This window comes from Thamnophis sirtalis, unplaced genomic scaffold (assembly GCF_051295495.1).
Source record: "Thamnophis sirtalis isolate CommonGarterSnake01/CBP01778 unplaced genomic scaffold, rThaSir2_p1.2 scaffold_1, whole genome shotgun sequence".
In the NCBI taxonomy this organism is placed as follows: Eukaryota; Metazoa; Chordata; class Lepidosauria; order Squamata; family Natricidae; genus Thamnophis; species Thamnophis sirtalis.
In genome coordinates this window covers 85,909,372-85,921,372 of record NW_028261381.1, presented here as the reverse complement: position 1 = coordinate 85,921,372, position 12,001 = coordinate 85,909,372, and positions in this window count along the sequence as shown.

Below are 12,001 nucleotides of genomic sequence, written 5' to 3'. Positions count from 1 at the left end.
CCACTGTACTGTGCTCCTTTTTCATTTGGCAAAAGTTAAATCTTAGTGGAATTAGTTGCAAGCATGCATACTTGTTTGCTTCTTTATTTTGAAATGGATTTTTTTAAAATCCACTTGTTTTGTACATTGTCCTCTAACCTAACAACTTCAAGATTCCAAAGCATACAACAATGAAATTGCTATTTAAAACAAAGGGAACATGAAAATACAACTTCTGCTAAATATTTTTTTAATTAATACAAATTGCTTCCTACATATCCCTCCCCCAAAGATCTTAACTGTAGATAATAATCTTAGATTGCTTTTGGGGTGCTATGTTAGTGTGTTTTAAGCTCCCAAATTATAATTGGTGGTTTGCCATGGAGCCCAGAGATCTCTATTTATTCTACTGCATGCCAGTTCTGCCCAGAGGATTTCATTTACTTTCTTAGATTAAATGATGGGATGACTGGCATTTGATGATACCTCAGCTTATATACCATTGGACAATTTGTCAGAGCTGCTTCAAGTAGATATTGAAAGTATGGGAATAAGATGGCATCTTGGAAACCAAGAATTAAAATCCCTAGCCATCTCTTTCTAACCTATGATGATTCTCAAACCTGGCAACTTTAAGAATTCTTAAAGTTGCCAAGGTTGAAAAATATTGTTCTAGCCATTCATGTCCATTCCAAGAGGAGCGGGTCACAATTGGAAATGTTAAAAGTCATCTCCCAGAATCACCAGGATTCTGGATTCTGCAGGTTCCAATCTGAGTCGGTCACCGGCACCAGATGTTTGTTCTTCCAAGCTTTCAGACTCCTGCTAAAGCCCATTCTCAGTGAATTTCTCAATCTCCAAGATTGTGGATACCATCCTAAACTAAATCCCAAATACAGACTGAAATGAATGAGTACTCAGAATTGAGAGGGGTAAAATTGAATACAATAATTGGCCAAAGACTAGCAATCAAGAATAGGGGGGGGGGGGTTGGTCTTGGTTTCAGCCTTGCCTTTTTCAGGACCACCAAAGCTGCCTTATTTCTCTATTTAAAAAATTGACCACTTTGGGGCAGTACTTGTCCCAGAGAGTATCATTAGCTGGAAGAGGAGGAGCACATATGTAAACCACAGTTCTCTAACAGATTGTCAACATCCTCAGTCACATAAGCTCAAAATTATCCATAACAACGAGGTTAGATGATGGGCTGGTTTATCCATCTCTAATTCTGCCAAAACTGTAGTATTTAGTTTTTAGTTTTATTAAACATTTATAGGCTGCCCTTTTCCCTGAGGGGACTCAGGGCGGCTTACAATAATAGGGGAGGGGAGTGCAGGACAAAACACAAAAAGAAAATGTGAGTAAAAATAATTAGCAGTAAAAACACAACATTCATTCAACATTCGGGAGGGGCGAGAGTAGAATCTTATCCCCAGGCCTGACGGGATAGCCAGATCTTGAGGGCTGTGCGGAAGGCCTGGACGGTGGTGAGGGTGCCGATCTCCACGGGGAGATTGTTCCATAGCGTCGGTATGTAAGTTAGAGGAGTGTTGTGGCCCAGCAGGAGTTTGTTGCAGCTGCCACCAGACTCCGACAGCAAGGGGCCCTATGAGTCGGCCCTGGAGGATGTGGAGGACCCTGGACAGGGTTCCGACTCCGAGCAGGGCGCAGAGAGACTGGTTGGCCACCAGGTGGCGCCTGAGCCTTGGACCAGTGGGGAGGAGACAAGGGAAAGTGATCCAGAAACCAGCAGTGAGTTGTTTCTCGATGTATGCCATTGAAGAGCTACTCGGCATCAAGAACAATTATGCAATTACAGGAGGTAATTACGCTCATCTGGTGATCATTAGGCTCCTCCCCAGACTATAAAAAAGACTGCTTGTGACACACTCCTCTTGCAGAAGTCAACGCATTGACTAAAGAGAACATAACTAACTTGGCAGGCTGGATTGCTGCCAAGGTTTGTCTGAATTGCTGCCAAGGTCCTTATCTGTTTGTTTGCTTGGCTTTCAGCCATCGAGCTTCTGGTTTTGTTATTAAAGGACATTATAATTAAGCTTGTCTCGGCGTTCGTTACTAGACGGAGGAGGGGGTCAGAACAGAAGAGGTACAAAACTTTTATCTCGTCTATATTGTACATGAAAACTTGGGCCCAAAAGTTTCAGTCCCTGACTTATTGCTTAGGTTAATGACCCGAAATAGGTCTGTTCATTGATGCTTTGCAGATTCAAGAATGGCTAGGTATGTGTTTTTTTTCCTGCTGCCATCAACACTGAAGAATATGGGCTTTCATCAAAGTTCAGCTACATTTTGCTTCTCCTGCAAAATATTTCACATTTGATTATGATTAAGTCTCTAAAAAGATGAAATATTCTACAGTTTGGATAAAAGCATGCTGGAGTAAACAGTTTGCTGAGAACATTTAGCAGGATCATGGCAGATCCTCTGGTCAATTTGGAATTCAATTTCCATGAAGGTACAAGGAAACCCTCTGGATCTGTACGTCACTGAAAGTTAATAATAGCAGAGGATTCCTTTCCATCCATTGTAGAGCCAACTTGGCAACCAAACATAACTTGCTTAGTGACTTGTCTGTGACAGTGAAACTTTCATAAACTCCATATTGACAGATTGGATCTACCTTAAGTCTAAAACAAGATTGACGTGTGCTGTAGCCGCCACAAAGTTTGCCTCATCAAGAAAAGTTTGCCTCATCAAGATAATGACAATATGATGCAAAAGCATTACACATCTCTGTGTTTGAGATTCCTCAACACTATCTTAGTACAATTTGGGTGACTATTGAGCAGTTGGGTGAATGGTACAGCTACATGTACATCTTGCTTCTCCTTTTCAAAAGCAGTGGTTCAATTCTGGACAATTGCTAGTCAGAAGTCCTTTTTTATCTAAGAAAGTCTCTTTATTAGAGACTGACCCAGACCATCTTTTAACTTGAACATTTCTATATTCGCTGGTTATTTCTGCTCTATTGAGAAGGGCCCTTCTTCCTTCACTTGCTATGGGAAATACAAAAGCAGCAAGATGGGAAATAAGTATATGGATCAAACCATCATTTATAAGATAGCTGATGGATAATAAATTGATGATCAGTGATAGATAGTTAGAGGATAGATAGATAGATAGATAGATAGATAGATAGATAGATAAAAATACTTAAAGATGATGAAGAGAGAGAGAGAGAGAGAGAGAGAGAGAGAGAGAGAGAGAGAATATATATATAAAATAAACAGATATATAGATAAGAGATGATAGACAGATAGAGAGATATACTGTTGATAGATTATGATAGGCAGATAGAGATATGTGTGTGTCTGAGAGAGAGAGAGATGGGGAGGAGAAAGATGCAATACAAAAATTCAAGATTGTTCCTCTTACTGGCAGAGAGAATTGGAAGCTACAAAGATCAGCTCTGCTACCTTTGGGAAGTGGGCTTTTTTTTAACCACTGTCTTTTTTTTCCTTAACCCCCCACCTCAAGAAAATCCACACTTCCCAAATGGCTCAACTCACCTAGTAATTACTCAATGATTATTCTATATGCAGAGTTTGAATCAGCAACAATTTTCATCAGAACTCAACAGTCATTGCACTGTAGAAGCCACCAACTGCCATAGAATTTATCTGCCAATCAACAGGACAAGAACCTTCCCTTGGGTTCTTCTTTTGCTGCTGTTTTTACATAGACCTCCCCCAGCTTCACCATCCAAGCTGTTCTTCATCCTAAGTTTATTGCCAAAGAGGATTATGCCCATCTATTTACTCTGACAGCACACTATGCATGTTTGTAGAGTGAGGATAGACCTCAGTAGTAAAATCACATGTGTACCTACAATTTTGATTGGCTTATGCAGATCACAACAAACAATTGTTTAAGTTACAGGTTGCTGAGTTCATGCTTGCTGAGTCAAAATTACTCAATCCCTATTGTTACTAAATGGATTCACATCATGCCTCAGCTGCAGACCTTAATGTCCTCCTGAGACCAAGTACAACTTTTAAGTCCTAATAAAGGTTTTGGAGACATCTATCCATGACCGAGATGACTGAAAATCTATTCAACAACTTTTTTTAATTTTTTTTTTATTTTCAAACAAACACAAACACACAACACATATAACATAAAAGCCTCTTGAACTACATACAGTGTGTCAATTGGTTACAAGGTCTTTCTGCGTCCTTTCCATAGTCATCACTTGAATTTTATCAAAATTCACATATTGTCTCTCAAGATTAATCTTTTATTACATTTTCATTTTCCTTTATACAATCACTTAAATAGTGTGCAGTTAAAAAAAAAGAAGCAATAAACAACTCATAACACTTCTATCCTACATACACCCTTCCTTCTACCCCTCCAACTTTCATTTCTCCCTTCCAACAATCCCCTCTTCTACTTCCCCTCCCCCTCAGCCATTCCTTTCTCCCCTTCCCACCATCTCACCCTCCTTACATTCCCTTCTCACTCCCTCTTAATTCCCCCCCTCTTCTTTCCCTCTACACCTCGCTTCGGTGTATTTCTAGTATTCATTGGTCTATTTGTTTTGTACTAAAACAAAAGAAAAATAAAAGGAAAAGAAAGAAGAAAAGAAAAAAAAAGAAAAAAAAAGCAACAGTATCCAAGTGCATTCATTGTTCTGAAAATTGAGTCTATATTTCCACCCTCCCCCCCCACCCCCTAAACCTCCCTCCCTGACCCCCTTCCGACTTCCCAGATCCCATTCCCGGCATCGTTCTTTATCAAGCAAAGTCTGGAGTATATTGAAACCAAATAGATTAGAAGTTACAAAATAATAATAATTAAAAAAAATAAAGAACAAAAAAGAAAAGAATAATAAAAAGAAAAAAAGGGGGGAACCCCCCCCAAGAAAATGTATACATTGTTATTATGCTTCCTTTGTTTAATTATCACTATTGCCCCTCCATTTTAGACAAGGTATTCTAAATATATAACCATTAATATTATAATTATTTATTATATCATCTTCAATATATCCAATAATAAAGTTATTTTTTATCATATTCTGTCATTCTATTATTTTAGCATTGATAACATTCTCTAATTTTCAATTCCATGTTTTTTCCCATTATTAGTATCATCAATCTAATAAACATGTTTGCAAATTGTTATAATTATTAAACATCCATTAAGCCTAGCTATTATTACAGCCTTTCAACATAGGGCATATTATATTTGAAGTACATTTATATTATGACATTTCATTACATCATCCTGAAATCATCACATGATATTACATCGTTATATTCTATTCTATATAAAATTGTTTATCTTTGTAAAAAGGCTTTTCAACATCATCTCCATAATCCTCACTTACAATTTGTATAAAATTTCATATTATCAATCTAGTATATATAATTGCTTTGTTATCATTATTAATCATTTATTTGACTATTATTACGTTGTACATAGCACTCAAAATTTAACTACATTTAAATAAATTTTATTGTGACATTTCATTTCATCATCCTGTATCCTTCCAGAAATAGTGTAGTCCAATATTTCTTGCCATTTATAAAGTCTGTATTCTAAGTGTTTTCTGATAAGTCTTATGTAGACTTCTCTTAAGAACTTGTAGTTCATTGCATGTTTTATAAGGATTTGAAACCCTCTATCTCCTGATTTTATCAGCTTAGCTTTTGTTATCATTAGTGCTTCTGCCGAGATTACTCTCATTATTTCTGACAAATTTTCTCTCCTTTCTTCATCTATGTTCTGACATCTGAAATAAAGTTCCGGTTCATCGATCTCTCCTTTCCATATTTCACACTTATCATTTCCCTCCACTCTCAGTTTGCTGTCAGTGTCAACAATTTTCTTATCACTTTCATATGTCTCTGTGATTTTTTGAGCTCTGTCTCCGTACTTTCTGTATTTTGATCTATAATTTCAAGCCTCTTTTCAATTCTCTCTGTGATTATTAAAACTTTTTGAATTTCTAAGAAAATTCTTTACAAAGTTAGTGCCTTTTCTTCTTCACATTGTGCCATTTTCCAGGTTATAAACACTCCCAAAACATCCAAGACTTTTTAGGTTTCAAACAAATTCAGTGGAGTTTTTCAAATCAAAGCTTTCTCTTTCCTTCAAAGGAACACCTGTATAAACAAAATGTTTTCCACTGACCCTTTCAGTAAACAAAGCCTATAGCTTTGTAATATCAAATATTGCCAAGCCTCTAGCCATTGGATGGCAGTCTGTTTTTTCTCCTCTTTTCTGTCTGTTTTTGCCTCTCTCTGTAAACTGCATGCTCCGGAAGAGGAAAAAAATGTTTAAAAATTACGCTTCGACCAAGCCTTACGAAAGAAGAAACTTTTAATCCACTAATACAAAAAAATGGAAAAAGTATAGTGGAAGAAGGAAAAAAAGAGACCAGTCCAGTTTAAAAGTAGGAGACATTTGTAAAAAGTCCATCCATAGAAAACAAACAAAGTTAAGGTAGAAAAGATAACATGATAGTTTTAAACCAGGGTTAATTTGCCGCTTATTTTCTTCTGTCTTCAATTTTATTTTAAACTCCAAGTCTTTTGGATTTTCCCTTCTCTAATAATATTTTTTTTCTCACCATTTCAACACACTGTCTCTCCTGTACTGCTTCTGTTTCAGGGGCTTGTCCCAAGCTTCTGCAGCCATTTTGACTGCTTCTCTTGTAGCTGGCAAAAGGAGCTTTCTCCTGGATCAATCAGGGACTTTGCGATGTCCCTGAGATCAGCAAGACATGCTCTTCTCTATCACTGTTTCTTCAGAACTGTTTAGGTCCAAAAGGACTGTCTAGGAACAGAGATATCGATAGCAAACCTGGAGCCCCAAGATTGCATGTCATGTCATTGCGATGTCAAGGGCTACCTTTTTCAACAACTTTTAAGATTCTTGTCAAAGTAATATTTGGACCCATGGGATCATTTAGTCTACCCACACTGTCTTGGAGGGAAAAGAACTATAGACAGGATATCATATTAATAATCCCGGTTATAATGTTGGGATGCCTGAATTGCATATAGCCATGTCTTTGGCTCCAAAGTGCACAAGCCAGCCTTGTATCAACTTAGGAAAAAAGAATAGGGTGAGCCATTTGATGAGAGAGAGAGAGAGCAGGGGGAGGGAGGCAGGGCGGGAGGGAGGGAGGGGGAGGGAGGGAGGGAGAGAGAGAGAGAGAGAGAAAGAGAGAGAATGAATGAATGAATCTGGGTAACTGGGCGTCAGTCCCCCTCTGTCTAAATCAGTGTCAGCTTCTTTGACAAGCTGGCTGAAAAATTAAATTCCTTGTTGCATCACGCATGAATCTCTTCACCATAAGAATTGCAGTGAGGGCTGTGCAAAACAGGCAGACCCTGAAACCAAGCAAAACATATGGCTAGGAATAACAGTCATTTGACATAACTGCTTCACAGAAACTGGCACGAGCAAAGCCCAACCTCCTTGAAGTGTCTGTGGAGATTCTCAGTCATCTGGGTCATGGTTGTCCCAAAGGTGCTTTTTCAAGAGGCCACTGGAGTTTCTGGTTTTTCTTTGAAGATGTTTTGCTTCTCATCCAAGAAGCTGCTTGGATGAGAAGCGAAATGTCTTCAAAGAAAAAACAGAAACTCCAGTGGCCTCTTGAAAAAGCACCTTTGCGACAATCTCCTTGAAGAGTTAAAGCAGCTGCATCTTCTGGAAACTGAGTGTGTTGCCCATAAAACTCAGGCACTCAATTTACTGTGCAACTAGTCCCTAAATTTTAGAAACACCCAATGTTTTTTTAATCACTACCATGTGCCAACAATAAGTACCAAAAATATTTCAGGCAAAAAATTTTTTAAAGCCTTTAATAAGGCAGTGATCTAGCCTTTGTATAGAGTTACATACGTTTGATAGATGACGGAAAAAATAGTCGCCCTTAAAATATGTTGCATCTCCTCCTTTCTCGCCCAGGTTTCATTCTTTCTTAACGCTTGCAACTTTACATTAATGTAATTCAGCTACATTGATTAATTTCTTAGGCACTGCATGTCGAAGTACAGGTAATTGCCATTTAGTGACCATAACTTGGTCATTAAGTGAAGTGGTTGCTAAGTGAAACTATGTGCTTATGATCTTATTTCAGCTTTGCTTTGCTTTCAGACTTGCAAAAGACATGAATGCAAGGATTGCTCACAAAGTTACTTTTTCACACCATCACAACTGCAAAGAGTTGTTAAACAAGGCAATCACTAAAAGAGGACAAGCTACAGTGGTGAAGCATTATGGAACCAAGCAGATTTTCTACATGCAATAACAGAAAGATAGAAAGAGTTGGAACTCTTTTAGTCCAGCCTCTTGCTCAATCAGGAGACCCTATCCCAGTGATGGCTAACCTTTTTCTAAAGGTGTGCCAAAATTGTATGGGTGTGTTATGTTGCATGTGCATGTCCACCAGTGTTGGGTTTCAAATTTTTTTAGAACCTCTTCTGTAGGTGTGGCCTGCTTTGTGGGAGTGGCTTGTTGGCCATGTAACCGAGTGGGAGTGGCTTGACAGCCATGTGACTGGGTGGGCGTGGCCAACTTGTAAAATGTCGTGAAACTCACTTAACAACGCTCTTGTTTAGCAACCAAAATATTGGCTCAGAAACTTTGGCATTGAAGCACGCAAGTCTTAAAGCTGTCAAGTTACAAGACCCTTGCACCCCTAACCCTTTAGAAAAAAAACCCAGGGGTGTTCAAACTTGACAGCTTTAAGACTTGTGGACTTCAACTCCCAGAATTCCTCCTCTCGCTCTTCATCTTGATGATGTGCGGAGAGGAGGGGGGAGGTAGATGGAACCGGTTCTAAACAGCACTGTAGATTTGTGGAACCTCTTCTATAGAAGAGGTTAGAACTGGCAGGAACCCACCCCTGATGTCCACCCACCTATGCATGCACGCATGACCCCCCATGCGGGAATGAACTTCCAGTTTTCCTGTTGAGCCATTTTCTGCCTATTTTTCACCCTCTCTTGGCTTCTGAGGCTTGCCTGAAGACTGGGGAGGGTGAAAATGGCCTTCCCCGGCTCTGTGGAAGGCCAAAAATCATGGAGCTGAGGGCTGCCGTTGCAGCAAATATGGTTCCAAATATGGCACACATGCCATAGATTCGCCATCATGGCCTTATATCATTTCAGACAAGCAGCTATTCAGTCTCTTCTTCAAAACCTCCAGAGATGGACCACCCACAACCTCTGAAGGCAAGTTGGTCCACTAGCTAATTGTTCTCACTATTAGGAAAATTTTCCTTAATTCTAGGTTGCTTCTTTCCTTGATTAGTTTCCGTCTATTGTTTCTTGCCTTGCCTTCTGGTGCTTTGGAAAATAGGTTTAAATAGGCATTTAAAATAAGAACACAGGCTTAAATAGACATTTTAAAAAACTTAAGTCTTTTGTGTCAACAGCTTTCTGTCCTCCAGAAACTACATTATTCTACCCCACAGGGCTACCATAAGGCCTACTTCCCTGAAACACTTTAATTTTATTGTTGCATTGAAGTGGATTTATGACTTTCAACATCAAAAGTAATTTGTATGAAGAAGTCATCAGAATATTCTTTTAAATACCACATCACAAAAACACTCTTCCACTTATAGAAGTTCTTTTTTTTAAAAAAAATAAGTAGGAGTAGATTTCACTGTGTTTTCATTTAGTTGGAATCTGCTCCTTGGGTTCCAACTGAAGACCCTCCAAATGCTAGTAGCCAATGTTGTTAATAAGCCAAGCTTCAGTGTTGAATGCACAGGTTTGCCACATGGCTCCTGTTGAGTTTGCAGTCTGAAATTTGGCCTCACCGTCTGTGGTTTTCAAGGGTTTTAGCAGATGCAGGCCATTGATTTAATGTTTCATAAGGACCCCTGCTGTAGCTTCCACAGCTTGTCCCATTGCCTTGGGAACAAGGGAGTAACATGCAAACAATAGAAATGATGCCACTCAGCAATTTTGTGGTTGTAAACAACACCCAGCACCAGGTTTTCTGGCATTTCTATTTCATCCCATCTGCAGTAGAAGCTATTTTCTCCCCCACATGCATGAATAACATTCTTTCTTTTAGCTTTGTGCCTATTCCTTGCTTCCTTTTCTTTGACAATGGTTCCACCCCACCCCCCTGTAACTTGAATGCATTAGTCTTCAATGTAACCATGAGAAAAACACGAGTTGTCCTCATCTGAAGACACATTATGCATTTTGAAGGCCTAACTACTTTTCACCGCTAGATATTCTTGTGTTATTTGGGTTCAGTTGACTTTTCCTTTGCTAGATTGCTTAACTTCCAACTTTATTCATATAAATGTTATGACTAACTAGCCTGGGACATGTGATGGAGATCACCCAGCATGTTAAGTCAAAACACAGCAACTATATTTGTGTGTGTGTGTGTGTTCTAAACATTGTGATCTGGAATCCATCCATCCATAAATGATGATAGAAGATTATGAGGAATCCATGTCTTTATTGAAGAAATCTCAGGCCAATAAACATGTCCTACCATGTTTTGCAAATTTTGCAGTTTACATGTTTACCCAAAGTAAGGGTTGAGTTATTTCCAGGCTGTTATGTTTTCAGAAATGTTATTTGTGTGCTGTTGCTTATCTGTTTTAGGAAGCTATGTGTAATTACCTCTAATACACACTAACTGACTAATTGGTTCAGTTTGCCCTGAACCATCTGCCTAATGATCCTAGGGAGAGAAATTCAGAACTGTAACATCAGCCAAAATTTTGGATTCATCTGCTTCTTCCCCATCTCTTGCATCTTTGACCTGAGTCTAAGGACAACAAAGGATTAAGCCTGTGGATTTCTTTTTTAAAATTATCCAGTTGTGGACTTGGGACTTCATGTACTTTTAATACTAAGATTATTTTTTAATAAATAAAAAGGGCTCTCACAGATAATGAAGTTTTTATGAGCAACCACCTAATGATAACCATCCTTTTTTTTTTGTTTTTGGTTGTAATAGCAAAGAATGTAAAGTGTGGCACCCTGTGGATTAACTTTGTCCTTGTGTTTGTGTGTGAGCTGGAAAATATTTTAGAACTCAGTGATTAGTTTCTTGTTGCATAGAATGTTAACATGGTTATTGCTGCTTTGAATTAGTACTTCAGGGATATATTTTTTTTAACCTACAATAGCGATGGAGGCTGGGTTCACATGATTCTACATCAGGAATACTGAATCACAAACTAGCAAACTGCATAGTTAGACTAGTGAGTTTTGTATATCACTTACGTTTTTTCCAACTCAGTCACTGTCCTGAAGAACCACAAGTTCAAGAGTGAGCAGAGGTGGTGTTTCAAAGGGGAGATGGCAGTGACAGAGAAGGCAAAACCTCTGGGGTTCTTTGCTGATACGATCTGGAGAAACCTGGCCCTGCCAGTTCTTACTGGATAAGCAAAAACAAACAGAAAAATATTGTATGGCTCAATGTGTTAACTCCGGAAACTAGACTAATTGAATGCAGTATAGTTAAACACAAATAAGCAGATTATGTAAATATAAATCAAATCTTTGTTATGGTCATAGACTAACACATATGTAAACATAAACTTTATAATATATTATAGTCCTACTTGATTTGATTTCCAAATAAGAATTATATTATATACTTGTGCCTGAAGAAAGTTCTTGCCCTACAATATTTGTAGCCATGGTAGTCTCTCTCTCTCTCTCCCTCCCCCCCTCTCTTATCGATCTCCATCCATTCATTCACATGTATACACAAATATGCCCATCCCCTAAAACTGATTCCACAATAAATTATTTTATTGACCACGAAAGTGTTAGTTTTCTTTTGATTCAATTCTTTTCTTTTGGCTGCCACAATAGATGGGCAAGGCTACTCTTAGAATCTGGGCTCACACAAGGTTTGAATGAAGATGGTGACATCAACATGAACTAAGTAGTAACAGAAATAATGAGCAGCAAACAAACCAATATGAGAAGGGGATTAAACTAATAGAGACCAGACCTGGTTAGTTCTACTTTAATAGCCAGAAAGTCACTCTTTCCAT